At 43.6% G+C, this 27,962-nt stretch overlaps 1 long non-coding RNA gene across 1 annotated transcript; it reads left to right on the forward strand.

Moving 5' to 3' along the window:
• On the forward strand, positions 1–25,660 carry LOC121478201. Its single transcript, XR_005984431.1, has 2 exons — positions 1–2,780; positions 25,304–25,660. It is a non-coding gene; the product is annotated as an uncharacterized LOC121478201 (long non-coding RNA).
• The last annotated feature ends 2,302 nt before the right edge of the window (positions 25,661–27,962 follow it).

Below are 27,962 nucleotides of genomic sequence, written 5' to 3' on the forward strand. Positions count from 1 at the left end.
CATCTCATGAAAGAACACAAAGCAGGTCTTCAGAGACAGAGCGTCCTCCACGCCGTGTCTCACTTCCATCTTGGTTTTGCTGGGTCACGCTGCGATAACAACCCCAAATCCCGGTGGCATCTAACACTAAGCTATTTCTCATGCACATAGTATGTCCTTATAGGTCTGGAGGGCTCTCCACTGCTTCTCACTCCAGGGCCCAGGGCGATGGGGCAGCCACCATCTCAAAAGTTGTCAGTAGCCACGCAGAAGGAGAGGGTCTCCACCTGGTAACAGTGCTCTGGCCTAAGGTGACAGATGTCACTTCTCACACTTCCTTAGCCAAGGCTGGTTACATGACCCTACCCAATTTCAAAAGGATGGAGAAGTGTCATCCTGCCACATGGCTGGAGGGCAGAGTGTGGGAAAAAATAAGGAGGAGGATATTACGAAGGACCCCAGGCGTGTGCCGGGCAACTGTGATCACCTGAGCACAGGCGGGGTGAGCAGCTGTGCCCTGGGGTGCTGCACTCAGCCCAGCGGGACCTACCTGGGGCAAGAGGGGCTAGAGAGAAGGAAAGAAGGGATGTCCCAGAGCCAGGGGCTGTGATGCCAGACAGTCCTATGTTCCAATCCCAGCAGGGAGGCTCAGATCCCACTGCTGTGAAATCGGAAGAGCATTTCCCAGTAGGCAGAATTTTAGTGAAGATTATGGGGGCGAACATGCCTTTATACTCCTGGCAGCCTTTCCCTGGAAGGCAATACTCTTTGGTGGAAGACCCTTTGCCCTCCTAAGCCCTTTGATGAATTTAAGTGGGCAAATCTGAGCACAGGAGCTTGCCTAAGAGAAGCCTGGGGGAGGCAGCTGAGTGTGTGTGTGTGTGTGGGGGGGGTGCTTACAAAAGCACAATATATTCCTAAGATTTCTTTGGCAGTGATTTTCTTTGAGATGGCTTTGAAGCAGTTTATGGTGATCATGGGGGTACCCAAGCCCCCACCCCCATCGAAACTCCTAACAGGTCAATTGTTCTGTGTAACAGAAATCTGGGGGTTCCGGTGGCAGGCCACAAGACCGGAGAAAACAGAGAGGGGCTCAGGGGAAGGAAGGCAGCGTGAGGGACAGAGGTTGCCAGGTGGAAGAATAAACACCAGAGGATGCCCTGGGAACAGGAAGGCAGCAGGAAGGTACTCTAAGAATAGGGCTAAATTTTGTAAGCCCCAATTCCTTTTTACTCCTTAAATCTTGAGTCAACTCTCTCTGTTGACAGGAGGCTCACTCCTGCACCATGGGTACTCAAAGCCAACCTATGGCCACAGAGGCCTCCCTCTTCCCAGGGCAGGGTGGGGAGAACCCATATCAAGAGCTGGTCCTGGTCCTGCCCCGTGCAGAGGGACAATGCCGAGGCTCCATCTCCTCCTCGGATGACTCAGATAGCCAGTCCCAGTGGCATACTCCCCCCTTGGAGCCGAGAAACGGGGCAGAGGGTGGCAGAAAGACAAGAAAGATGTATCCGAAGACCCGGTGTTGTCTGCTGAATCTACGTGGGCATAACAATTTTGCAGATAAGATAACTGAGCCCAGGGGATCAAACAACTTCCCAGGGTAGCCCAGCCAGGCAGCCGGGCGCCGGGAAGAGAGGCTACACCTGCCTTCTCTGCCCCTAGGGGAGGGAGGCTGGGACTCAGAGGGGGAAGGCCTTGCTCAAGGTCACACAGCAATTCAGCCAGCCGCAGAGCCAGGATGCAAGGACTCTAGATCCTGGCTGGGGAGGCTGCCAGCCTGGGAAAGCTGCCCAGCCCTTTCACCCAGTTTTTTGCCTGGTGCTGGGGAAAGGTTGAGGCGGGCAGCAGAGGCGGCCTGATCTGAGGAATCCACCCAGGCCCAGACGGCAGGGCGGCATCCGACCGGCTGGCTCCCGGTGGCGTGGCCAGCAGCGCTGAGAGCTCACCCGGGTAAGACCGAGGACAGACGTGCAGGCGGCCGGGAGCTCGGCCCGGTGCGAGCGCGATCTCACTAACTCGCCCGCGGCCCTAGTGGGTGGGCTTCTCCGCCGGCTTCCGTGTTGCCAGAGACGGCACTGGGCCGAGTGGGAGCGAGGCCCCAGGACTCGCAGTCCAGTGCTCGCGTCCCGGGGCGGCGGCTCGCGGCGGGAGGGGCCTGGCTGGCGGGGCGCCCAAGGCGCGGGGGAGGGCGGCCGCGGCCCGGATGCCCTCCCCGCGGGGGCCGAGCTGCTGCGGCGGATTCCCGGCCCCCAGGCCCGGAAGGCGCAACAATGGGCAGCCGGGAGCCGGGTTCCGGAGGCAGGGCGCGGCCGGGCGCCACCCTCACCGTGAGAACCAGGCCCCCGCGCCGGGGGCCACGAGATTGCCGCCCGCCCTTGGGACCTTACTGTCTGCCGGCACCTGCCTCGCCGCCTGCCGTGGCTTCTCTCCTGGGATCCTCACCTTCTCCTAGTATTTAGCCCTGTGTTCAGATGAAGCGGTGCAGGCACAGAGTTCAGGTGGAAGGCCCAAGGTCAAGACGGCGGAAGGTGCGATCTGATCCTAGCTCTGGCTCCAGGCCCTAAGCTCTTAACCACTGTTACTACACACACACACTCATGCCCTATATAGTTTCTCATCTTTTTCCTTTTCACTTACGTCACTGACCGCTTTCTACGTCATAAATACAGCCCTCGGTTATTCCTGTCTCAGGTCCCGACGCGCTGGGAAGATTCTATCCATGCGCCCCGCCCCCACCCCATCTTCCCCAGCAGCAAGGGACCTGGGTCCCGCCCCCGGCGCCCTGTCATTGAGTTAAGGTAGGCTTCCTCTAATTTAAATTGATGATGACAAACGGAAAGGGGTGGGCGGATGGGTGCTTAACCCCCTCCTAATCTCCATCAGAACCCCTCCTCCCAACCCAATAGGCACACCTTCTAGATAAAAGGTGATTATGCAAACAAAGCTTAGAGACAGGCTCCCTCCTGCATCCAATCAGATTGCGGCACCCAAGCCCCTCCCAGAGAAGTGCCCAGCCAGCCTGGCGGGTAGGTTCAAGACCACTGGTTTCCTGCTTTAAACACCAGATATGGAGAACCTGCAGCTTTCTTAGAATCGGATCCAGTGAAGATTTGGAGCCAGGGCCATGGGAAACCCGGCAAGGCCCAGCCTGGCTGGACGGTGCGAGCTCCAGAAAGGAGGGGGCAGCTGGAGCTGGTACAGGGACCAATCTGGGGCTGCGCTTCCTGCCTTAGATGGCGCCATGGACGACTGGGAATGCCTGTGGAAATCCAGGGCACTTCTCACCCGTCTCCCATGCATCTGAGACAGCCGGGGGGACCCCAGTGCAGAGTGGGACAAGGGAGCAGGTGTCGGGAGACATGTCAAACACACTCCATTATGGCTGCTGGAAGAAAGTCTCCAGGGAAGTGGAGGGGCTCCTCATCCAAGATTAAGGAACCAGCCCAAGGCCCCCTTCCAGAGCCCGCTTTGGCCCTCACAGGCCAGCTGGGAGCACTGGATGGAGAGCCAAGATACGGGAGATTTGTGTTCTGGTTTCATTCCCACCTGTGGGCTGTTTTATAGCCTTGAACCAGTCATTCCCCCTCTCTGGGTCTCTAGCTTCCTGTTCCTACCACACCAGGGACCTCCAAGGGTTCTTCTCGCTCTGACAGGTGGTCCGGCAGTGGTGCTTTTTCTTTCTGGGATCCCCTGAGCTGTCAGGTGGACGATCTGGTAGGAATCACCTTTCTGAACGTTCCTATCACCAGCAATTACAGTCTTTCAAGTATGGCTACTACTTGGGGGTCACCCAGAATCCACTTCTCCTTAGTAGCCGTGGGGGAAGCCTCCTCCCTCCACCTCAGCCAAGTGCAGTGAGTGGAGCTGACTCCATCCCTGACTCCATGGGGAGGAAGGTAACCAGACAGGGAAATGCCTGCATTCCATTTCCTGAGGTGTCCAGGGTAGCCACGTGACCCAATCCCAGCCAATGGCAGTCGGGTTCAGGACTTAGCCCAAATGCTGAGAAGTCTGGAAGCATAAAACCTGGGAGGGCTGGCGGCTGGAGTTGCTGGCAGCCCTCCTGCCTCCCTTGGGAATGGGGCCGAGGCAGAGAAGGCAGAGCTTGGAGGTGGAGAGATCCAACTGCTGATGTAGCTCAGTACCTCCAGTCCAGCTGTGCCTGAAGCCAACTGCCCGAGGCTTTTCCGGCCCAGGAGCCTATACATACCTTTATCACTTACAGTCAGTTTCAAGTGGATTTTCTGTTGCTTACAATCGGAAGAATAGTGACTGTTTAGTTGGAGTTACTTGATTCTATTTTACCATCAATAGTAAGATAATTTTTTAAAGGAAAATATTACATCCATTTAAATAACAGCTTTTTGATGAAAAAAGCATATCAGGTATGCCCTTAAAAGACTGACAGTATGGCAGCCCAGGTGGCTTAGCGGTTTAGCGCCGCCTTCAGCCCAGGGCATGATCCTGGATACCCAGGATGGAGTTCTTGCATGGAGCCTACTCCTCCCTCTACTTGTGTCTCTGCCTCTCTCTCTCTCTGTGTCTCTCATGAATGAATAAATAAATAAAATCTTAAGAAAAAAAAGACTAACAATAGTATGCTTTTATTAATAAAATTGTCTTTTAGTGATTTGATCAAAGTTCTTCATATTTAGAGTCTAAACTTTCTTTGGAAGAATCTGGCAATTTTTACTTCTAATTGCATCACCTGGCTGGCGATAGACTGTAAACTTAACCTTATGTTTTCATGTGGCGTCATTTTAGAAGTCTTGTTAAGTGATAATTAGGGATCCAAGCTGGTAAAATTCCATCAGGCTTGACTGCAACCACGGGAACCACTGGATAGCCCACAGTGAAGACACTTAATCACCCTCCGCCCACTGATTGGCATGTTTCGTAGACATCGGTTGTGGAGCATATCCTCATCCCAAAAAACGTTAAGATGCCAGTGTGGGGCTGGTCTGTCAGAACTAGTTCTGATGGAGTTATCATTTCCTGCAGGACAGGCACCAAGCTAAGCAGAACAGAGTTATGACCTTGGGCAAGTAACATCACCAGGCTATTTCTGTGTTGCCTTGTCTGTAGATGATAATAATAGCTTCACGAGAAGAGCAACACTCTTAGAACAGTGTTGGCATATAAGGACTGCCCAATACTTATCAGTTATTGTTGTTTTAATTCTCACACCTACCCTTTGAGGTCAAGAGGATGATCCTACTCTGTGGTTTAGAAACTGAGATCAAAGACATGGAGGGACATGTCCCATGTCAGTCATCTGGGAAGGAGATGTTGGATCTGGGACTCAAAGTCACCCTTCCCAGTACCCAGGCTTATGTTTTTGACCATAATGCCACATGGACCTCCAAGGGTACAGGCTGGGGCAGACCAGGGGAACTTGAGGTCTAGTTCTTAGACATGGAGCAAGGAAAAGTCAGACTTACTCACCAGCCAAGCTCACTGTCCAGACCACTGTCTTAGTCTGAATTGTGGAATCGTGGACCTTTGAGACTTTGAAGAGATGGGACTTGTCCAAGGCCATGCAGCTAGAGAGTGATAGAGCTCTGGCTGGAACTCCCCATTCCCTGACTCCTCACATATCCTCATGCTTCACAGCCCACCCCTTCCCCCCAGCCCACGTCCCCCTGCCTTGCTCCTTGCAGGGTCTCAACATTCACTGGCATTGCAAATATGTACTTTGGAATCAGGCCATCCTTGGATTTGAATCCTCCTTCTGCCACTTATTAACTACATAATCCTGAGCCTTACAGTCCTCACCTGTTCAATGGGCTACCAAAGCCCATCTCATGGAGTTAGCACAAAGTTTTGGGGGACATCAGGGCTGAGTACAACCTGGCACAGAATTTGCATGCAGCAGCCATTTCCCCCCTCACCTCCTATGCAACATAACTACTAATATTAATAATCTGAAATATATATATTATATATATATAATTGTGGCCGTGAAAAGTAACAAACTGAACACATACAAAATTATAGTTTTGTAAATAGGAAAAGAAAATTGTAATGAATTAATACTTTTAAGTCTTTTTTTTTTTTTTGGTAAAAAGGAAAAAGAGCAGATTAAGAAACACTTGCAAAAGAGTGAACCCATGGTGGTCAGAGTGTGTGATGTGCACAGGCCAGTGTGAGGCTCCTGGAGCTCGGCTTTGGCCTCTGGCAGTCACAGAGCTGGCACTGCCTGTCCTCCATCTGCTGTTTAAATGCAAGGGTCTGGGGAGCACTGCATGGAGCACCAGCGGCTAAAGTTGAGTTGAACCATTCCCAGCTGTTACTAAACTTGAAGCCAATGCCTGTGGTTGATTCTGGGTATGTTGGGAGCCAAGTGTACAATGGGGTTTTCTGGACTACCCTCCGTGTCGAACCCAGTGTTTATCATAGTTCATGTTGTCTTCTAATGTGCTAATCTCATATTCAACCTTACAGTAACAGCAGTGATTGTTTAGAACGTAGACTAACAAAATATTTTGACTGGGAGGAGAAATTTCATCACCAGCTTCAGTGAGAGCTGCCAGTGCGGAGTGATAATAAAAAGCAGACTCACTTTTAGAGGTTTCATTAGTGTTTTTCAACTTTGTGCAGATGACGCTCCCTCATTGCCTGCACTGGGCAGATCTACCTCTGCCCCCTCCCCATTCCCTCCATGCCAGTACTCCACTGTGCTCATCTCATGTGTTGTTTTGATGATCAGAACATGATTTAACCACTGGGCATCCCCAGGAAGGGGTGAATGAGGAAGGGAGGCAGGCAGCTGGGAACAGGGAGCCATGGCTTCTGAGTCCTAGGCCTAACTCAATTATAACATGCTGTCTGTCTTAGGGAAGTCACACCCTCTCTTAGGCCATGAATGCTCTGTAGCAGCCCCTCATGTGAAGGGGGCTGAATGCCTGTGCTCTGGCCGCCCCTAACTCCCAGCGACCCCTGCCATTGGAGCTACATTGTGGTTGCCCTGTGGCCACCCCGTTTCCAGCCTGTAAGAAATGCCTTCCTAGCGTCCCGCTGTTGCAGAGGCCCCACAGCTCCAGGCTGGGGCCCCAAATGACATCTCTCCATCCTGTCAGTCAGCCATCTTCTTTCTGGTGGGCTACGCTACAGCAGAGCTTGGTTAGAAAACAGCCTCATTTTCTGCCTGGAACCTCTGCTCCCCTCCCACTTTTCATCTGATGGCTCTCTGACCGGCTGTGGAACACCAGACTGCCTGGAAGAGAACACACACTTAGGTGTACACCCTAACTTCACATTGATCTAGCCAAGGGTAGATCTCGTGGAAGCAAGGAGGTCACAGGGCAAGAGCAGATGCAGCTGAGGGTGGCCCAGCTTCTTCCTGTCCTTAGGGTTCTCTGTGGGGCCTCAGTTGCTATTTCTAGGTAGCTCCTTCCAGAACAGAGAAAAAGGCTGAGTTCTTGCTATGCCACAAAGTCTTTTATACTTGGGTTTCATCAAAGTCCAAGAGAACATACATAACAATGTAGGCAGGTTCTCAAAAGGAATGTTTACCAAGGTCGAATTCTCTGGTTTCTGAGGCTTTATTTAGTACCTCCATTTCCAGCCCTCTGGTGACCTAAGTTGTCTTCCCAAGCTCACCTGGCATTGAAGGACCCTCCATGTCTTTTTGTGGCTTGATAGTTCATTTCTTTTTATGGCTGAATAATACTCCATTGTCTGGGTACAATAGTTTGCTTACCCACTCACCAATGAAGAACATTTTGGTTGTTTCTGGTTCTTAGATATTATGAATAAAGATGCTATAAACATTCACACGTTTTTCATGTAGATGTAACTTTTCTTAAGATTTATTTATTATTTGAGAGAAAGTGCATGTGCATGTGCACGCACACACGTGGAGGGAGGGGCAGAAGGAGAGGAAGAGAGGAAATCCCAAGCAGACTCTGCACTGAGGGCAGAGCCTGACATGGGGCTTGATCTCACCACCCTGAGATCATGACCCGAGCCAAAATCAAAAGTTGGACACTTAACCACCCAAGCCACCCAGGTGCCCCTACACACAACTTTTCAATGCAATTGGGTATGTTGGAGCACAACTGCTGAGATTGCATAGTAAGAATATATTTACTTTTGTAAGAACTACCAAATTGTCTTCCAAGGTGACTGTACCATTTTGCATCCCTGTCAGCAATGAATGAGAATTTCTATCACTTTTTATCTTTGCCAGTATTTGGTATTATCAGTTTCGTGGATATTAGCCATTGTAAAGGTATGAAGTGATATCTCATTTTAATTCACAATCCCCTAATGGCATGATATTGAGCATCTTTGATATACGTATTTGCAATCTGTATATTTTCCTTGGTGATGTGTCTGTTCACATATTTTGCCCATTTTTGAATTAGGTTTTTTATTATTATTGAGTTTTAAATACTCTTTGTATATTTTGGGTACCAGTCCTTTATCAAATATGTTTTGCAAATATCCTCAGTCTGGAGAAGTGGCTTATCTTTCCAATCTCCTAACATTTTTCCACAAAGCTGAAGTTTTAACTTTTAACAAAGTCCAACGGAATCATTTTTTTCTTCTATGGATCTTTTTTAAAGATTTTATTTATTTATTTGACAGAGTGTGCACAAGCAAGGGGAGTGGCAGGCAGAAGGAAAGGAAGAAGCAGGCTCCCTGCTGAGCAGAAGCCCAATGTGGGGCTCGATTCCAGGACCCTAGAATCATGACCTGAGCTGAAGGCAGGCGGTCAACCAACTGAACCACCCAGGTGCCCCATATGGATTGTGCTTTTAGTGTTGAATTTAAAAATTCGCTGCCAAACCCAAGGTCACTCAGATTTGCTCTTATGCTAGATTCTATAGTTTTGCACTTTATACTCTAAGATACATTTTGAGTTAGTTTTGTAACAAGCATAAGGGCTGAATCTAGCTTCACTTTTTTTGTATATGGATGCCCAATTGTTCTAGCACCATTTGTTGAAAGGATTATCCTTTCACCATTGAATTGCCTTTACTCTTTTGTCAAAGATCAGTTGACTACATTTGTGTGGGTCTATTTCTGAGCTTTGTTCTGTTTCACTGATCAATCTGTGTATTTTTTCACCAATGCCACACTGTCTTGATTACTGTAGATCTATATAGTAGGCCTTAAAGTCAGGTAGTGTGAATCCTCTGAATTCACAGAGTCTGAATTCCAGAATGAAGACTTCATTCTTCTTCAGTACTGTGTTGGCCATTCTGGGCCCTTTGCCTTTTCATATATTACGTCAGGTCATCAATATGAAAAAAAAAAAGCTTACTGGGTTTTCATTGGGATTATGTTGAATTTATAGATGGAATTAGGGAGAATTGACATTTTAAAAATATTTAGTCTGCCTATCCATGCACACGAACTCTCTTCTACATTTATTTATATCTTCTTTGATTCCTTTCATTGGAATTTTATAATCTTCTTTATATAAAGCTTGTACCTATTTTGTTGGACAGATGCCTCCACATTTCATTATTTTTGCTGCTAATGTAAATGGTATTGTGTTTCCAACTACTCATTGCTGGCAATGGAAAGCAACTGACCTTTACATACTAACTTTATATCCTGTGACCTTCTTATAATCATTTAATATTTCCAGATTTTTTTGGTCAAATTTCTGGGATTTTATACATAGACAGCCATGTCCACCATGCACAAAGACAGTTTTATTTATGCCCTCCCCCTGCATATATATATATGCATTATACTTACTGCATTAACTAGGACTTCAGTCCAGCATTGAATAGGAGTGGTGAGAGGGGACAACTTCACATATTCTTAATTTAAGGGGGAAAGTATCCAGTGTCTCTCTAATAAATATGATGCGAACCATAGGATTATGGTAAACATTCTCTATCAATGTTTGAGAATGTTCCCTATTAACCATAAGTTGAAAGTTTTTATAATGAATGGGTGTTGGATTTTGTCAAATGCTTTTTCTGCATCTACTGATAGATCATGATTTTTCTCCTTCAGCCTGTTAATGTGATCATGTTGAATGACCGAAACAGATTTCCATACCTAGAATAAGTCTTATTTGGTCATGTTGTGTAAGTGTTTTTTATATATTGCTAGATTTGATTTGCTAATATTTTTTTAGTATTTTTTGCATCTACATTCATGAAATATATTGGTCTGTAATACTCCTTCCTTATAAATGTCTTAATCTGGTTTTTCTCTATTTCTTTAGTAAATATTGGCCTATTAAAATTATTTCTCCTTTTATGAGTTTAGGTGGTTTGTGTCTTTCAAGGAATTGGCCCACTTCATCTACATTAACAAATTTATGGGCATAAAGCTCTTCATAATATTCCTTCATTATCCTTTCAACAACCCCTTCTTCATGTCTGATATTTGTAATTTGTTCTTTCTTTTTTCTTGGTTAGCTTGGGAGGCTTATGAATTTTAATGATTTTTTCCCCCAAAGAACCAGTTTCAGTTTTGTTGATCTCTACTGATCTCCTGTTTTCAATTTCATTGATTTCTATTTTTTTAAAGATTTATTTGAGATATCTGGAAAACCAAAAACTACCAAAACTGGAACAGGAAGAAATAGAAAACGGGCCGATAACCAGGAGGAAATTGAAGCAGTCATCAAAAACCTCCCAAGACACAAAATTCCAGGGCCAGATGGCTTTCCAGGGGAATTCTATCAAACGTTTAAAGAAGAAATAATACCTATTCTCCTAAAGCTGTTCTGAAAGATAGAAAGGGATGGAATACTTCCAAATTCGTTTTATGAGGCCAGCATCACCTTAATTCCCAAGACCCCACCAAAAGGAGAATTACAGACCAATATCCCTGACGAACACAGATGGAAAATGTCTCAACAAGATACTAGCCAGCAGGATCCAACGGTACATCAAGAAGATGATTCACCATGACCAAGTGGGATCTATCCCCGGGTTGCAAGGCTGGTTAAACACTCATAAAACAATCAACATGATAGATCATATCAACAAGAGAAAAACCAAGAACCATATGATCCTCTCAATAGATGCAGAGAAAGCATTTGACAAAAGAGCATCCATTCCTGATCAAAACTCTTCAGAGTGTAGGGATAGAGGGAACATTCCTCAGCATCTTAAAAGCTGTCTACAAAAAGCCCACAGCAAATATCATTCTCAATGGGGAAGCACTGGGAGCCTTTCCCCTAAGATCAGGAACAAGACAGGGATGTCCACTCTCACCACTGCTATTCAACATAGTACTGGAAGTCCTAGCCTCAGCAATCAGACAACAAAAAGAAATAAAGGCATTCAAATCGGCAAAGAAGTCAAACTCTTCCTCTTTGCAGATGACATGATACTGTATATAGAAAACCCAGAAGACCCCTCCGCAACGTTGCGGGAACTCATACAGCAATTTGGGAGTGTGGTAGGATACAAAATAAATGCCCAGAAATCAGTCGCATTTTTATACACTAACAATGAAACTGAAGAAAGAGAAATTAAGGAGTCAATCCCATTTACAATTGCACCAAAAGCAAAGGATACCTAGGAATAAACCTAACCAAAGAGGTAAAGGATCTATATCCTAAAAACTACAGAACTCTTGTGAAAGAAATTGAGGAAGACACAAAGAGATGGAAAAATATTCCATGCTCATGGATTGGAAGAATTAATACTGTGAAAATATCAATGCTACCCAGGGCAATTTACACGTTTAATGCAATCCCTATCAAAATACTGGACATGGACTTTCTTCAGAGAGTTGGAACAAATAATCTTAAGATTTGTATGGAATCAGAAAAGACCCCGAATAGCCAGGGACATATTGAAAAAGAAAACCAGAGCTGGGGGCATCACAATGCCGGATTTCAGGTTGTACTACAAAGCTGTGATCATCAAGACAGTATGGCACTGGCACAAAAACACATATATCAATGGAACAGAATAGAGAACCCAGAAGAGGGCCCTCAACTCTATGGTCAACTAATATTTGACAAAGCAGGAAAGACTATCCACTGGAAAAAGGACAGTCTCTTCAATAAATGGTACTGGGAAAATTGGACAGCCACGTGCAGAAGAATGAAAGTAGACCATTCTCTTACACCAAACACAAAGATAAACTCAAAATGGTTGAAAGATCTAAATATGAGACAAGAATCCATCAAAATTCTAGAGGAGAACCCAGGCAACACCCTTTTTGAACTTGGCCACAGCAACTTCTTTCAAGATACATTCATGAAGGCCAGGGAAACAAAAGCAAAATGAATTATTGGGACTTCATCAAGATAAAAAGCTTCTGCACAGCAAAAGAAACAGTCGACAAAACTAAAAGACAACCTACAGAATGGGAGAAGATATTTGCAAATGACCTATCAGATAAAGGGCTAGTTTCCAAGATCTATAAAGAACTTAATAAACTCAACAGCAAAGAAACAAACAATCCAATCATGAAATGGGCAAAAGACATGAACAGAAATTTCACAGAGGAAGACATAGACATGGCCAACAAGCACATGAGAAAATCTCCGCATCACCTGCCATCAGGGAAATACAAATCAAAACCACAATGTGATACCACCTCACACCAGTGAGAATGGGGAAAATTAACAAGACAGGAAACAACAAATGTTGGAGAGGATGTGGAGAAAGGGGGACCCTCTTGCACTGTTGGTGGGAATGTGAACTAGTGCAGCCACTCTGGAAAACTGTGTGGAGGTTCCTCAAAGAATAGAACTGCCCTACGACCCAGCAATTACACTGCTGGGGATTTACCCCAAAGATACAGATGCATGAAATGCTGGGACATCAGCATCCCATGTTTATAGCAGCAATATCCACAATAGCCAAACTGTGGAAGGAGCCTCAGTGTCCATCGAGAGACGAAAGGATAAAGAAGCTGTGGTCTATGTATACAATGGAATATTCCTCAGCCACTAGAAATGATGAATACCCACCATTTGCTTCAACGTGGATGGAACTGGAGGGTATTATGCTGAGTGAAGTAAGTCAATCGGAGAAGGACAAACATTATATGGTCTCATTCATTTGGGGAATATAAAAAATAGTGAAAGGGAATAAAGGCGAAAGGAGAGAAAATGAGTGGGAAATATCAGTGAGGGAGACACAACATGAGAGGCTCCTAACTCTGGGAAACAATTAAGGGGTGGTGGAAAGGGAGGTGGGTGGGGGGATGGGGTGACTGGGTGACAGGCACTGAGGGGGGCACTTGACAGGATGAGCACTGGGTGTTATGCTATATGTTGGCAAATCGAACTCCAATAAAAAAATATACAAAAAAGAGAAAGATTTGAGAGAGAGACAGAAAACACTTGAGAGAGCGCATGAGTGGGGATTGGGGAGCAGAGGGAGAGGAGGTTCCCAGCAGAGCAGGAAACTACACAGGGCTCCAACCCAGGACATGGGATCATGACCTGAGCCAGAGGCAGACATTTAACTGACTGAACTACCTGCCACCCCAATTTCCTTGATTTCTGATTTAATTTTTTATACTTCTTTTCTTCTGCTTATATAGCTCTTCCTTCTCTATTTTATTTTTTATTTAAATTCAAGTTAGTTGGGAAGCCTGGGTGGCGCAGCGGTTTAGCGCCTGCCTTTGGCCCAGGGCGCGATCCTGGAGACCCGGGATCGAATCCCACGTCGGGCTCCCGGTGCATGGAGCCTGCTTCTCCCTCTGCCTATGTCTCTGCCTCTCTCTCTCTGTGACTATCATAAATAAATAAAAATTTTAAACAAAAAAAAAAAAATTCAAGTTAGTTAACAAATAGTGTAGTATTGTTTTCAACTCAGGAGTAGAATTTAATGATTCATCACTTACATATAATACCCAGTGCTCATCACAAGTGTCCTCCATTACCCATTTAGCCCATCCCCCGCCCACCTCCAATCTAGCAACCCTCAGTTTGTTCTCTATAGTTGAGTCTCTTACAGTTTGCCTCCCACTCTGTTTTTATCCTATTTTATTTTTACTTCTCTTCCCTATGTTCATGTTTTGTTTCTTAAATTCCACATGAGTGAAATCATATCTTTCTCTGACTTATTCTTATTTCACTTAGCATAATACCCTCTGGTTTCATCCATGTTGTTGCAAATGGCAAGATTTCATTCTTTCTGATCACATCTCTTTTAGTCATTCATCAGTCGATGGACACCTTCTCTAGTTTTTTAAGGTGGAAGCTTAGATTGTTGATTTCAGATCTTTTCTGATATACATATTTAATGCAATAAATTTCCCTCTAAGCATGGCTTTTCGTACATTTTGTTGTGTTTTCATTTAACTCAAAATATTTATATATTTCTTGAGACTTCTTTGATCCATGCATTATTTAGAAGTATGTTGCTTAATCTCCAAATATGTTAGATTTTCCAGCTATCTCTCTGTTATACATTTCCAATTTAATTCCATTGTGGTCTAAGAGCAAACTTCATATGATTTCTATTCTTTCAAAACTTTTCAGGTGTGTTTTATGGCCCAGAATGTGGTCTATTTTTTTAAAAGATTTTATTTATGAGAGAGAGAGAGAGAGAGAGAGAGGCAGAGACACAGGCAGAGGGAGAAGCAGGCTCCATGCAGGGAGCCTGACGTGGGACTCGATCCCGGGTCTCCAGGATCAGGCCCTGAGCTGAAGGCGGCACTACACTGCTGAGCCACCCAGGCTGCCCTGTATGTTTTTTTAATTAGGCTCCATGCCCAACATGAGGCTTAAAACTCAGGACCCTGAGGTCAAGAGCGGCATGCTCTATCAAATGAGCCAGGCAGGTGCCCCAAACACAAAGACTTTATCTTTCATTTGTATAGACCTGAGTTTCTAACCTATAATCATTTTACTTCTCCCTGAAGAACTTTTAATATTTTTTGGAAGGCAGGTCTACTGGCCACAACTTCCTTTGGTTTTTGTCTAAGACTATTTCTCCTACACTTTTGAATGATAATTTTGCTGATTACAGAATTGTAGGCTGGTTTCTTTCAACACTTTAAATATTTCACTCCACTCTCTTCTTGCTTGCATGGTTTCTGATGCGAAATCTAATGTAATGCTCATCCTTGTTCCTTGATAGGTAAGGTACATTTTGTTCCACTTTGGCTTCTTTCAAACATTTTTTCTTTGTTTTCCTGCAATTTGACTTTTTTAAGTTTACTTTTTTTTTTTTTTTTTAGTAATCTCTACATACAACATGGAGCCCAAGGATCAATAGTTGCATGCTCTTCTGAGTCAGCCAGGCACCCCTATTTTCCTGCAATTTGAATAGGATACACTTAGGTGTAGATTTTTGGTGTTTCTTCTGCTTGGTATTTTCTGAGCTTCCTGGATTTGTGGTCTGGTGTCTATCATTAATTCTGGAAAACTCTAAGCCATTACCACTACTTCTTTCTCTCTCTTCTCCTTCTAGTTTTCCTGTTTTATGTATGCAATTTTTTTTTCTGTATAATTATTTTTAATGTCCAGTGTTTATAACATGAGGGCCAGAGCTTTCTCCTCAACTCAAGTTTATAAATATTTGATTGGCTTATGAGGCCAATAGGGATATTTCTTGTCTAATTTGGTTTCTGGGAAGACTTCATTATTTCCTCAGTGGTCATCTGATCAAATGGAATTATGTTAATCTTCTCTAGCTCTTTTTCATATTCCTCTATCCTGGTCTAGAGAGAGACAAAAACTCAGCACAACTTTTCGCATCTTCTTTTTCTTCAGTATCCACCTGAACAGTTTATTTATCCTCTGGCAAAGGAAGCTTCTTCTCAAAGTCATCTACCAAGCCAGGCTTTATCACACTGGCCTTGTAGTTAGCCCAGTTGATAGCAGATGGTTTCTCAGGGAGCATAGCCAATCTGGAGGTAAGAGGCTCATTCTATAATTTCAGGAGTTAGCAATGGCCTTCTGGTTTGGGGGTATGATTTTCCCCCAAGCTACCTAATTGATGCTTTTAGAGCAAGTTTTCACCCAGCCATCTTGAGATCCTTCACCAACCCTGGCAGCCCACAGTCCACCTATGCTACACCTTTTGTAAATGTCCCACAGTTCCTAGATATTTTTCATTTTTTTTTCATTATTTTTTTCCAGCTTTACTGAGATATAGCATATAACATTGTGTAATATTAGGTGTACAGCATGATGATTTGACATATATTGCAAAGTGATGGCCACAATAGGGTTAGTTAACACCTCCATCATTTTGCATGATTACTACTTCTCTTTTTTTCTGGTGAGAACATTATAGATCTACTTTCCTAGCAACTTCCAAGTACATAATATAGTATTGTTAGCTATAGTCACCCTTGCTATATGTTAGATCCTCAAAACATATTTATCTTCTAAAAGTTTGTAACATTTAACCAAATATCTCCAGTTTCCTTCATCCCTCACCCTTAGAAACCACCATTCTACTCTCTGTGTCTGTGAATTTGGCTGTTAGGTGCACACTATTTTAGGATTTTTATGAGTTCTTGGTTTGGGGTTCATGCAGCCTCTTTAATCTGTAGGTTTATGTCTTTTGCCAAATTTGGGAAGCTTTCTGCTATTATTTAAGTATATTTTCTGCACTGCACTCCTTCTCTTCTTCTTAAGGGATTCCAGTGACAGACATGTATTTTGGTATTTTCCCACAGACCCCTAAAGTTCTGTTCATTTGTTGTTTTTTTGTTCAGGTTGTAGGATTTTTAGTGGTCTGTCTCCAAGGTCCTGCTTTCTTCTGTCTCTGTCATCTCTAATGGGTATCTAATAAATAAAATCTTTTAAAAATAAATAATAAAATCCTTGTTAGATAATCCCAACATCTATGTCATCTTGATGTTAGCATTTGTTTTTTGTTTTTTAGAATTAAGGTAAGCTCTGCCCAACATGGAGCTCAAATTTACGGCCCAGAGATCAAGAGTCACTCACTATACTGACTGAGCCAGCCAGGCACCATATGTTAGCCATCTGTTGATTGCCCTTTCTCATTCCAGTTCAGCCTTCTTCTGGCTTTGGGTATGATGCATATTTTATTTTATCCTGGACTTTTTGGGTATTATATTACGAGTTAGTGGTTCCTTTTAAAAACTATTTTAGTATGTATTTGACTTGTTTAAGTTCAAAATGAAAACCATGGCTCACTTTTGTGGCCTGTGTTTGAATGTCAGTTTAGTTTTAAATAAGTCCTATTTTTAAAAAAGATTTTATTATTTATTCATGAGAGATACAGAGAGAGAGGTAGAGACACAGGCAGAGGAAGAAGCAGGGTCCCTGTGGGGAGCCCGATGTGGTACCCAATCCCAGGACCCCGGGATCACGACGTGAGCCAAAGACAGACGCTCAACCCCTGAACCACCCAGGAGTCCCCAAATCAGTCCTATTTTAGTCTGCCCTATGGTGTGCTACCCAGAGGCCAATCTGAAACAGTACAGTCTTCCACATCATAGTTCAATTCTCAAAGCTTTCTATGTTAATTCTGGTGGGTTTCACACATAGGTCACTTGTAGGTGTGCCCTGGACTTCATACACAAATTCAAACAATCTCTTTCTGCAGCTCCCTCTTCTTTGTTACCCTCCCCTCACACCCTAGCTGTGACGGGGTGGGTGCTGCCTCTGTTACCTTTGCTTAGTGCAAGGATAGCAACAGAGCTCTACCCTGCTGTCACAACACTCCATGGGGATGGGAGAGAGAGAGGGATTCACGCTGATTGCATTTGTGCAGAATGGGGCTGGCTGACAGAGCTCCACATCAGTCCTCACTAGTAAGGGGAGAGGACTACTCACATAGTAGTACATAGGAGGGATGGTGGACAGGCTCCACGCCACAGCCTCCCCAAAGCCTGCTGAAGAGGGAGGGCTGTGGCTTATTTTATGGTGTTTGCCCAAGAAAGAGCAAGTATTGTCAAAAGGTCTTTCAGGGCACCTGGGTGGCTCAAGTGGTTGAGTGTCTGCCTTTGGCTCAGGACTTGATCCAGAGATCCTGGGATCTAGTCCCACAATGGTCTCCCTGCAGGAAGCCTGCCTCTCCCCCTGCCTATATCTTTGCCTCTCTCTCTGGGTCTCTCATGAATAAATACATTTAAAAAAAAGTCTTTCATTGCTGTCCTTCCCAGCTTTTGACCCCAGAAGGGTGGGCTTTTGTTGGGACTTTGTGCTTTGGTGATGGCTTTGGGTTTGACCTTCTCTGGTGTCCAGAATAGGATCTAGTAAGTAGTAAAGCTCGTGAGGTCTCCCAGCTAGGTTATCACTTGAGACCCAAGTTGTCTAGCCAGTTTATCTTTTTTCCACCATCAGAACAGTCTGATAGTTGCTTTACATATTTTCTCAAGTTTTTGGTTGTAGTAAGTAGAAGGAATAGGGTAGAATCCACTTATCTTGTTTGGAAACGGAAGCCCCATATATTTTTTCAAAATCAACTTTTTGAGGTATAATTTACATGCACTAAAATGTATCCATTTATAATACACATTTCCATGAGTTTCAACAAAGGTATATACCCATGCAACCACAATCAAAATAGAGAACATTCTCATCTCCCCAAAAGTTTCCTTTGTGCCTCTTCCCAAGCAATTCCCCCCCTCCCAGGCCTGACAAGCACTGATCTATGTGACGATGGATTAGATTTGTCTTTTCCAGAGTTTCAGATAAAATCAAACGGAATGTATTCTTTGATAAAAGTCTACCTTTTTTTCGTTCAGTGTATCTGAGATTCATATGTACCACTAGGTGTATCAGTTCATTCCTTTTCATTTCTTAATAGGATTCCATTATTTTTTTGTCTGTGCTTTCGTCTGGGTTGTTGCCATCCTCTGCTCTTACCTGGGAAACTTCAAAAGCCAATGACCCCCCCAGTAGCTCCCCCAGCCACTGCTGCTGTGTTTCTGCTCTCAGAGCTCCTTCTGTGATTCAAGGGAGAAAAAGCTTGCTACATCATTTAATGTTAGTACTTCCTTCAAGGCAGGGGTAGGATACAATTTAAGAATAAAAAGTATGGATGGTTTCTTCTGGATTTACCTGCACTGATCTGCTCTGTCATATGCTTACTAATCATGGGCTCAGACCAAAGTATATGAAAACAATCACTCTCTTGGCAGGAAGTTTTAGGGGTTTATAACTTTGGTCTTATAGTGTTGTGTCCTCTGAATTAGTAATAAGAGTATGGATATGCTCTTCATTTTATGCAAAAATATCTACCAGATCACAGTGATGCACAACTAACACCATCCCTCCATGTTGAATTCCCAGTGGCTTGTGATGAACTGGGTACCTCGCCAAACACACTTATCCACATTGTCAGGTTCTCTGTCTTCTGTCTAACCCATGCCCTCATATCCCTAGCAGAAGAAATTCTGTATTCCATGCATCTGATTCCTTTGTTGTTGTTGTTGTTGTTGTTTTTTCCATCTGATTCCATTGTGATGGCAAGTGACACACTAGCCAGGGGATGATCTGACCTTGTATTCTCTCCTGGCTAGTTACATTTACAAAGTGGATTCATGATTTCTCTGACTGCTGTCTTCACCAAATTCTGCATTCAGACTCACAAATGAAGTGCTAAGTGGTTTTTATACAGGAAAACAAAGCAAGTTTTGTTTTCTACCAGTGCAAAATTGGGTATACTCTTTTTAAAAATAATATTTCCCATTTAGCAAAGTCCTAAGGTAAATAGATGGTTGCCAGGTTTCTAGTTATATTGGTTTCTGTACTATCTATCTGTTCAGATACAAGCTCCTTTTAAAATGTGCCTAGTCAGAATTTCTTCATATACTGCAACCAAAACAACATATTGCAACAGATGGAATACAGAAGTAGATGTGAGAATTCAGCTGTCTTCTATTAAGCCAGGCATTAAAGAGATTGGCAAAAAAATATAAAATAATGACATTCTTTTGTTATTTTATTTTTAATTTTTTTTAGAGAGAAAGAGCATGTGAGCACAGGGCAGGGGTGGGCAGAGAGAGAGGGAGAATCTTGTTTTTTTTTAATTAAAAAAAATTTTTTTTGCATATTTTTTTATTGGAGTTCAATTTGCCAACATATAGCATAACACCCAGTGCTCATCCTGTCAAGTGCCCCCCTCAGTGCCCATCACCCAGTGCCCCCAAACCCCTGCCCACCTCCCCTTCCATTACCCCTTGTTTGTTTCCCAGAGTTAGAGGAGTTGCAGAGGGAGAATCTTAAGCAGGCTCAAAGCTCTGCACTGGGCTCACCAGGGCTCACTCTCACAACCCTGGAATCATGACCTGAGCCAAAATCAAGCTTTGGACACTTAACTGACTGAGCCACCCAGGCACCCCAATGCCACTCTTTTGCTTCATGAGAAAATGTATTTGTGGAAAATTTAGCTATCAAATAATACGAGAGAAACTTTCAAACTAAAGAACACGTTTCCACATGAAAGTTCAGCACAGTAAATGCAAAACAGGAGGAGATAAAGACAAAAAAAAAAAAAGAAAAAAAAAAAGACCCACATCAGGCCATATTATGAAACTTTATCATACCACAGATAAGCAAAAGACCCTAGAAGATTTCAGAAGGATAAAAGCAATCACATATAAAGAAACAAATCAAAATGATATCACCCTTCTCAACAACACTGGAAACTAGAAGACAATGCAGCAATACCTTCATTCTTAGGGAAAATAATTAGCAATCTACAATAATATTCTCAACTAAACTATCACTTGGTCGTGAGGGTAGAAGAAAGACATTTTTGGACATCATGTGGTAGAGTATTATAGTAATAGTCCCCAACGAATTACAACTCCCTTTTCCCTTATCCTTTTGTGATGTTACTTTGCTGTTTCTCCCAGTGAGAGGAGTCTATTTCTTCATCCCCTTGAGTCTGAGCTGGCCATGTGAATTTTTTTAACCAACAGAACATGGCAGAAGGGATACTGTGTAAGTTCCACAGCCAAGGCTTTAAAGAAGCCTTGAACTATCTCATCTTCTGGATAAGAGACCATTATGGAACTGAGACCACCATATTGTGAAGGTGGGACACATCTATGTGTCTGTGGTCTGGAAGATGAGACCACAAGAGAAGACATCTAAAAGTGAGGCATCAACACAAAGCAATATAATGTGAAATTCTTAGAGTAGAACACATCTATGTGTCTGTGGTCTGGAAGATGAGACCACAAGAAAAGACATCTAAAAGTGAGGCATCAACACAAAGCAATATAATGTGAAATTCTTAGAGTAGTTTAATGGTGTCTCCTATTAGATTCATTTTCTTTCAAATTGTTTATGTATTACCTATATTGTATATTTATTTTATATTTTTATTATATTTATATATTATTTAAGATATGAAATTTTTATATTTTGTGAATATTTTCTCTTCATTATAGCTTGTCTTTTGTTCATGGTATCTTTCAAGGTATAGTTTTGCTTTTTTATGGTCACATCTATTAATCATTTCCTTTGTCTTTATGTCATTGAGATTTTTTAAAAGATTTATTTATTGGAGGGGGGAGGCACAATGGGAAAGGGAGAGAATCCTCAAGCAGACTCCCCTCAAGGTCCCCTCTGTGGACCTTGACACAGGGCTTGACCCCAGGACCCTGAGGTCAAACCTAAGCTGAAATCAAAAGTCCAACGCTCAACTGACTGAGCAGCAGAGGTGGGGAGGGGCTGAGGGAGAGGCAGAGAATCTCCATAGACTCCTTGCTGAGCTCGGAGCCTGATGCAGGACTTGATCTCACAACCCTGAGATCATGACTTGAGCTGAAATCAAGAGTTTGATGCTTAACTAGTCAGTTAAGCCATCCAAGTGCCCCCTCCCCCTTTTAAAAAATATTATTTGAGAGAGAGAGACAGAGCATGAGCCATGGGTGTGGCAGAGGGAGAGAGAGAAGCAGGTTCTCCACTGAGCAGGGAGCCCAATGCCGGGCTGGATCCCAGAACCCTGAGATCACGACCTGAGCCAAAGGCAGACGCTTAACCAAACTACCCAGGAGCCCCTATCAAGGGGCCCCTTATTTTCTTTCTTAATCCTCACCACTACCACTACCACCAAACCAGAATGAACAACTGGTGCGAGAGAGCAATCATTGTCAAAGTGAGACCTTAGTTTTAATAGTTGTTTCTAGGGAGTGGTCTGGAGTTTGGAGAGCCAGGCAAGGAGCTGCTGCTTTTCTATTGACTTTTTCCCTCACAGTCCAGCCTAAAGGTTACATCGATAAAGTGTACTCTGAATCTACTTACTCTCCTCACTTCTACCAGTCTGGTCAAGGCTTCTATCACCTCTGGCCTAAATGACCCCAGCACCTGGCTCGTTGGTGTCCTGCTTCCACCCTTGCCCTCGTTTCAGCTATCCATTGCTAGGAAATAAATTACTTCAAGACCAATTTATTAAATCTCACAATTCTTTGGTTTTCTTGAGGGAGGTGGTTCCTCTATTCATGTGATGTTGCTGGGCATTTGTGGGCAGAATATACAAGGGACTCACCAAACTTGGCTGGCAGTTGGTACTGGCAGTTGGCTGGGTCTTCAGCCAGGATTCTGGGCTGTGGGTCTCAATTCTCCTCTGTGTGGCCTGTAACGTGGACCCAAGAGCTAGTGTTCTAAGAGGAAGGGAGTCTCTTAAAGCCTAAGCTTGTAAGTCCCAGAATATCCCTTCTGCTGTCTTCTACAGGTCAAAGCAGCCACAAGACCAGCCCAGACTCAAGGGGAGTGCAGGAATCAGAGGGGGCCATCTTTGGAGACTAGTTACCAAGATCTCCTTCAGTCTATTTTCCATTTTCCAGAGACTTTTTTTTTTTTTTTTTTTAAAGATTTATTTGAGAGAGGGACTCCTGGCTCAGGGGTTGAGCAGCTTAGGGCATGATCCCAGGCCAGGGATTGAGTCTCACATCAGGCTCCTTGGGAGGAGTCTGCTTCTCCCTCTGCCTGTGTCTCTGCCTCTCTCTGTTTTTCATGAATAAATAAAATCTTTACAAAAAAAAAAAAAGATTTGAGAGAGAGAGAGCACACCCGTGTAAGAGATTGTGTGAACAAGGGGAGGGCCAGAGAGAGAAAGAGAATCCAAACGGACTCCCCTCTGAGCATGGAGCCTGACACATCTCAATCCCACGACCCATGAGATCATGACCTGAGCCACAAAGGGGTCAGACACCCAACCGACTGGGCCCACCCTGGAGACACCCTCCAGAGACATCTGTTAAAAACAAATAGACATCACTCCCCTGCTAATCCACCAAAGATATCATCATACTCACAATACCTGCCATTTAATGCCCTGCCTTACCTGGCTCCTGCTCAATCCTGTCCTTCATACTTCTGTTCTCCTCACATTGGTCCTTACTGTCTTCCCCAGCACCCCTAACTCACCACCCTAAACTTTTGTATTTACTGTTCCATCCACCTGGAATGGTTTTCCTCCAAGCCTCACTTGGATACTTGACATTATTTATTCATTCACGTTTTGGGTCTCCACTAGAATTTAAGATCCTTGCCAGCAGTGCCTTTCTTGGTTCTGACACCTAGAAAAGCATTCATCACAGACTGGCATACCATAAATATACTCTATGGTTAACTGAAATTGATTTCCCTAAATCTTTGGCACATACTGCCATCAGAAATGTATGAATTAATTTTAAAACATGCGAACTACAGTGGTAATTAGCATACAGATCCAACAGTGTACTAGTTCTACATACCCACTGGCTAATATTTCTACCTTCCTAATAAAGCTGACAGCTGCTTTCCTGTGTGTCCTGTGGGGCAGCTGCTGCAAGCTCAGCCTCTGACGGGTCCGTCATCAATCTGCCCTATGCATGCATGGAACTCAGGGAACTCAGAGGAACTCATCAGACACAATCTGGGTAGAAGCCAGGGGAGTGCTGCCCTTGGCATTTTTACTTTAATCCATTTTGGTGTCAGCTGTCCCTCATTAATTTACTGAATTTAATTACAGGGCTGAATGAGAATCCCTAAACTATGGCACCTAAGAAACTACTGTAGTCCAACACTGTCAATCAAAATGAACCCACATATCCGGGAAGCAGGCACACATTAAGGGTATTATCATTACAGAGACACATCCCATGTATCAAAGATAAAGCTAGGCCCAACACAATATTAACAAACCTTACTTATTCATAAACTTGCAGCAGGAGAATCCTTCTGCCATCACCCTTGTTTCAGCAAGGATTCAAAGGTGTCGGGGAGTACATTTTATTGAGTAAAAAGGAAATGTTTGCTGTCTTACTGAAAACTGTTTTACAAGGGTAGGATCAGTGGAGTGAGGGAGACTCACTGGTCTTCCAATACATTTGGCCATCATCCTCAGCTGCAAGGGGGCAAGTGAGCAGTTTGGGGATGTTTCAAAAGAGGAAAGGGTGGAGGGTTTTCTGTGGTCAGTCATTTCCTGAAAGAAGTGGGGGTCGACGGGATGCTTATTTATAGTCAAACTGTCATCATGGTTATTGGGGGTTGGGGGTGGCTGCTTTTCTGCAGAAAGTCTCTCACATGATTATCAAATTTAAAATAATTGCAATTTTAGAGCTGAAAGTCATCCTAAAATTCATGGGCTCACCTTGATCCACCCTAAGTCCATTCAATGAGTGGGAAACCTCAGAAACAGCGTAATTGGGTGTTTAAGCCTTAGAGATGGTCAGAAGCAGAATCAGTTTTCCTGGATCCTAGGGCTGTGAATATAACCACCATGCTTCTCAGATATCAACGAAGGAAAACAATGAAAATACAGTCAGTAGCAACATCAACCAGTTCTAGCTGGGCCCAGGAATACCCCTGGCTCCTTTATTAACAGAATCCTGACCCAGTCTGTTGCAGGGCTCAGGGACTCTGGGCTTCAGGGGAGTTTAAGCCCCTCCTCAGTACTGGAAGGAGAGTCCTCAATTGGCTCAAACCAATGAATGCTCCACAGATCTCATTCTTGTCAGTGAACATTAGGGAAAAGTGGATGGGGTGGTGGGGTGGTAAGGGGGCATCTAGAAAAGAAAGATTGAGGGTTTTTTTTTTTTTTTTTTTAAGATTTTATTTATTCACGAGAGACACAGAGAGAAAGGCAGAGACACAGGGAGAGAGAGGAGAAGCAGGCTCCATGCAGGGAGCCTGTTGTGGGACTCGATCCCAGGTCTCCAGGATCACACCCTGAGCCAAAGGCAGACGCTCAACCACTGAGCCACCCAGGAGTCCCAGATTAAGGGCTTTTTAAGAGCCCGTGGAGGTAATACTTTCTGCCATGGGGTTTGTTTTCTGTGTATGGGAGATAGGTTCATACAATTTGGCAAGGTGAATTGGAACTCAAAATCTTTTGACCCTACAATCCCCCTTCTAGTATGCTATCCTATAGAATCAACCTACTTAGGAAAGAAAAAAAAAAAATCAACACATTCTAAGATGGCTTTTTTTTTTGGCTTTTTGTTTTAGTAAAAGCAAAGAATTGGAAATACCCGAAGTATCCAACAACAGGGCATCAGGAAACACCGTGAAAGACTTTGAAACAAGTGTCCCTACACATACACCACTCCATCCGCAGCTAATGGGGTCTTCTACCTAGGCACAAACTCTTCAGGTTACCTTATCATGATGTAAACTGAGGGAAACAGATAATGCAAGTGATTTTTGTCCATATACATGCAAAATGTACCTTATAAAGTCCTAAATGTAAAAGATTATTACTCTGTAGCTCTTGGCCAATTTTGCCAGTTGTGTATCTATGAAACAAGTGCATTTCAGCATTCCTACTAAGCTAATTATATTTTATTCTTTGGATTCTCCTTTGAACCAATTAAGACATCTTACTGGGGATCCCTGGGTGGCTCAGCGGTTTGGCGCCTACCTTCAGCCCAGGGCCTGATCCTGGAGTCCTGGGATCGAGTCCCACGTTGGGCTCCCTGCATGCAGCCTGCTTCTCCCCCTGTCTGTGTCTCTGCCTCTCTCTCTGTGTCTCTCATGAATAAATAAATAAAATCTTAAAAAAAAAAAAAAAAGACATCTTACTAGTTCTCTCATTAACCAAACTAAATAAAATCTTTAACATGTTTATTTTGTATTTGAGTCCTGATTTTACTTTCTAAAAAAAAAAAAAATTATCTTTTAGCAAGGTGGTTAAATAAATTTAGTACTTTGATCTTACATCCCTCTTCAAAATAGATACAAAGACCATACAGTGGGGCGCCTGGGTAATGCAGTTGGTTAAGCATAGGGACTCTTCATTTTGGCTCAGGTCATGATCTCAGGGTGTGGGATCGAGCCCCATGTCAGGCTCTGTGCTCAGTGAGGAGTCTGCTGGAGATTTTCTCTCCATCTCCCTCTACACCTCCCACTCATGTTCTAAGACAAATAAATCTTTTTAAAAAATCATATAGCAACATGGATAAATCCTCTTAATAAAACATTAGGTGGGGAAAAAAAGCAGAATGCAAAATTTGTATGAGACTGTGATTAGAACTAAAAATTTTAAGTACCTAAGGCAAGAATTAAAAGAGAAGGAGAAAAAAATTAAAGCCTGATTTTTTTTTTAGGGTGGTAGGATCCTAGAGATTTTTTTTTTAATCCTTACTTTTTATTTTCTGTTCTATTACATATTAAAACTAAAGGCACCTGGCTGGCTCAGTAGGTAGAGCAGGTGACTCTTGATCTCATGTTCTGAGTTTGATCCCTATGATGGGGGTAGAGATTACTTAATTTTTTTTTTTTTTTTTAAAGACACAGGCAGAGGGAGAAGCAGGCTCCACACAGGGAGCCCAATGTGGCACTTGATCCCGGGTCTCCAGGATCACGACCCCAGCCAAAGGCAGACATTCAACTGTTGAGCCACCCAGGCATCTCAAAAATCTTTTTTTAAAGAGAGTTATTTGAGTGTACAGAGAGAGAGAACAAGCTGGAGAAGGAGCAGGGGGAAAAGGAGAGGGAGAATCTTAAGCAGGCTCCATGGTGAGCACAGAGCCCAATGTAGGGCTTGATCTCAGGACGCTGAGATCATGACCTAGCTAAAATCAAGCGTCAGACGCTTAGCCATCTGAGCCACCCAGACGCCTCTCAAAAAAACCTTTTTTTAAAAAAATTAAACTAAGAGAAACAAAGTCCCCATATTATTTTCCTCTTGTTATTGTAACAAACTACCACAACATAGGCACATTTATCATCTTAGTTCTGGAGGTCAGAAGTCCAAAGTGAAGTCTCATCAGACTAAAACCAAAGTGTTAGCTAGGCTGGTTCCGTTCTAGAGACCCCAGGGAAGATAGGATACCTTGTGTTTTCCAGCTTCTAAAGGCCACCACAGTTCTTGGCTTCTAGTCCCTTCTTCTGATCTCAAAGCCAGCAGGCAAGGGATCTTCAGATGTCTTTTCTCTGATTCCTGAGGACTCTCGTGATTATACTGTACCCACCCACATAATCCATGATAATTTCTCCACTTCAGGATCCGTAACATCATCACATCTGCAAAGTCTCTTTCACCTTGTAACACAGTCACAGGTCCTGCCTAACTTTAAGTTCCATGAGAACTAACAGCATCCCTGTGTTTCTGAGTGAAGGTACCACACTGAGTGCTGAATCTCATTTAAATTTAATTCAGAAGTAATAGGCAATACTATAGTAGGAAAATAACTGTTGCCTCTGGGGGTAAAGTGAGGACTGAGAAAGGGCATAAACGTATTTTCTGAGATGGTAGCCATAGTCTATATCTTGACAGTGCTGTAGGGCACAAAAGTATAAACAAATACTAAATTCTAATATGTATTTAGGGGGAACTGTACTGATGTCTGACATTTATTCTGAAATACAAAAGGATGGATACATAGAGGAATGGATAAATATGTGATAAATGGTGTTCATTATAAAATCTTTTGTTGACAATTTTTATTTTTTAAATTAATTAATTTTAAGATTTTATTTATTTATTAATGAGAGACACAGAGAGAGAGAGGTAGAGACACAGGCAGAGGGAGAAGCAGACCCCATGCAGGGAGCCCAACACAGGACCTGATCCCGGGACTCCAGGATCACACCCTGGGCCGAAGGCGGCGCCAAACCTCTGAGCCACCAGGGCTGCCCTATTTGACAATTTTTAAAGGGAATTTTG

The sequence above is a fragment of the Vulpes lagopus genome, chromosome 18 (genome assembly GCF_018345385.1).
Source record: "Vulpes lagopus strain Blue_001 chromosome 18, ASM1834538v1, whole genome shotgun sequence".
NCBI classification, from domain to species: domain Eukaryota; kingdom Metazoa; phylum Chordata; class Mammalia; order Carnivora; family Canidae; genus Vulpes; species Vulpes lagopus.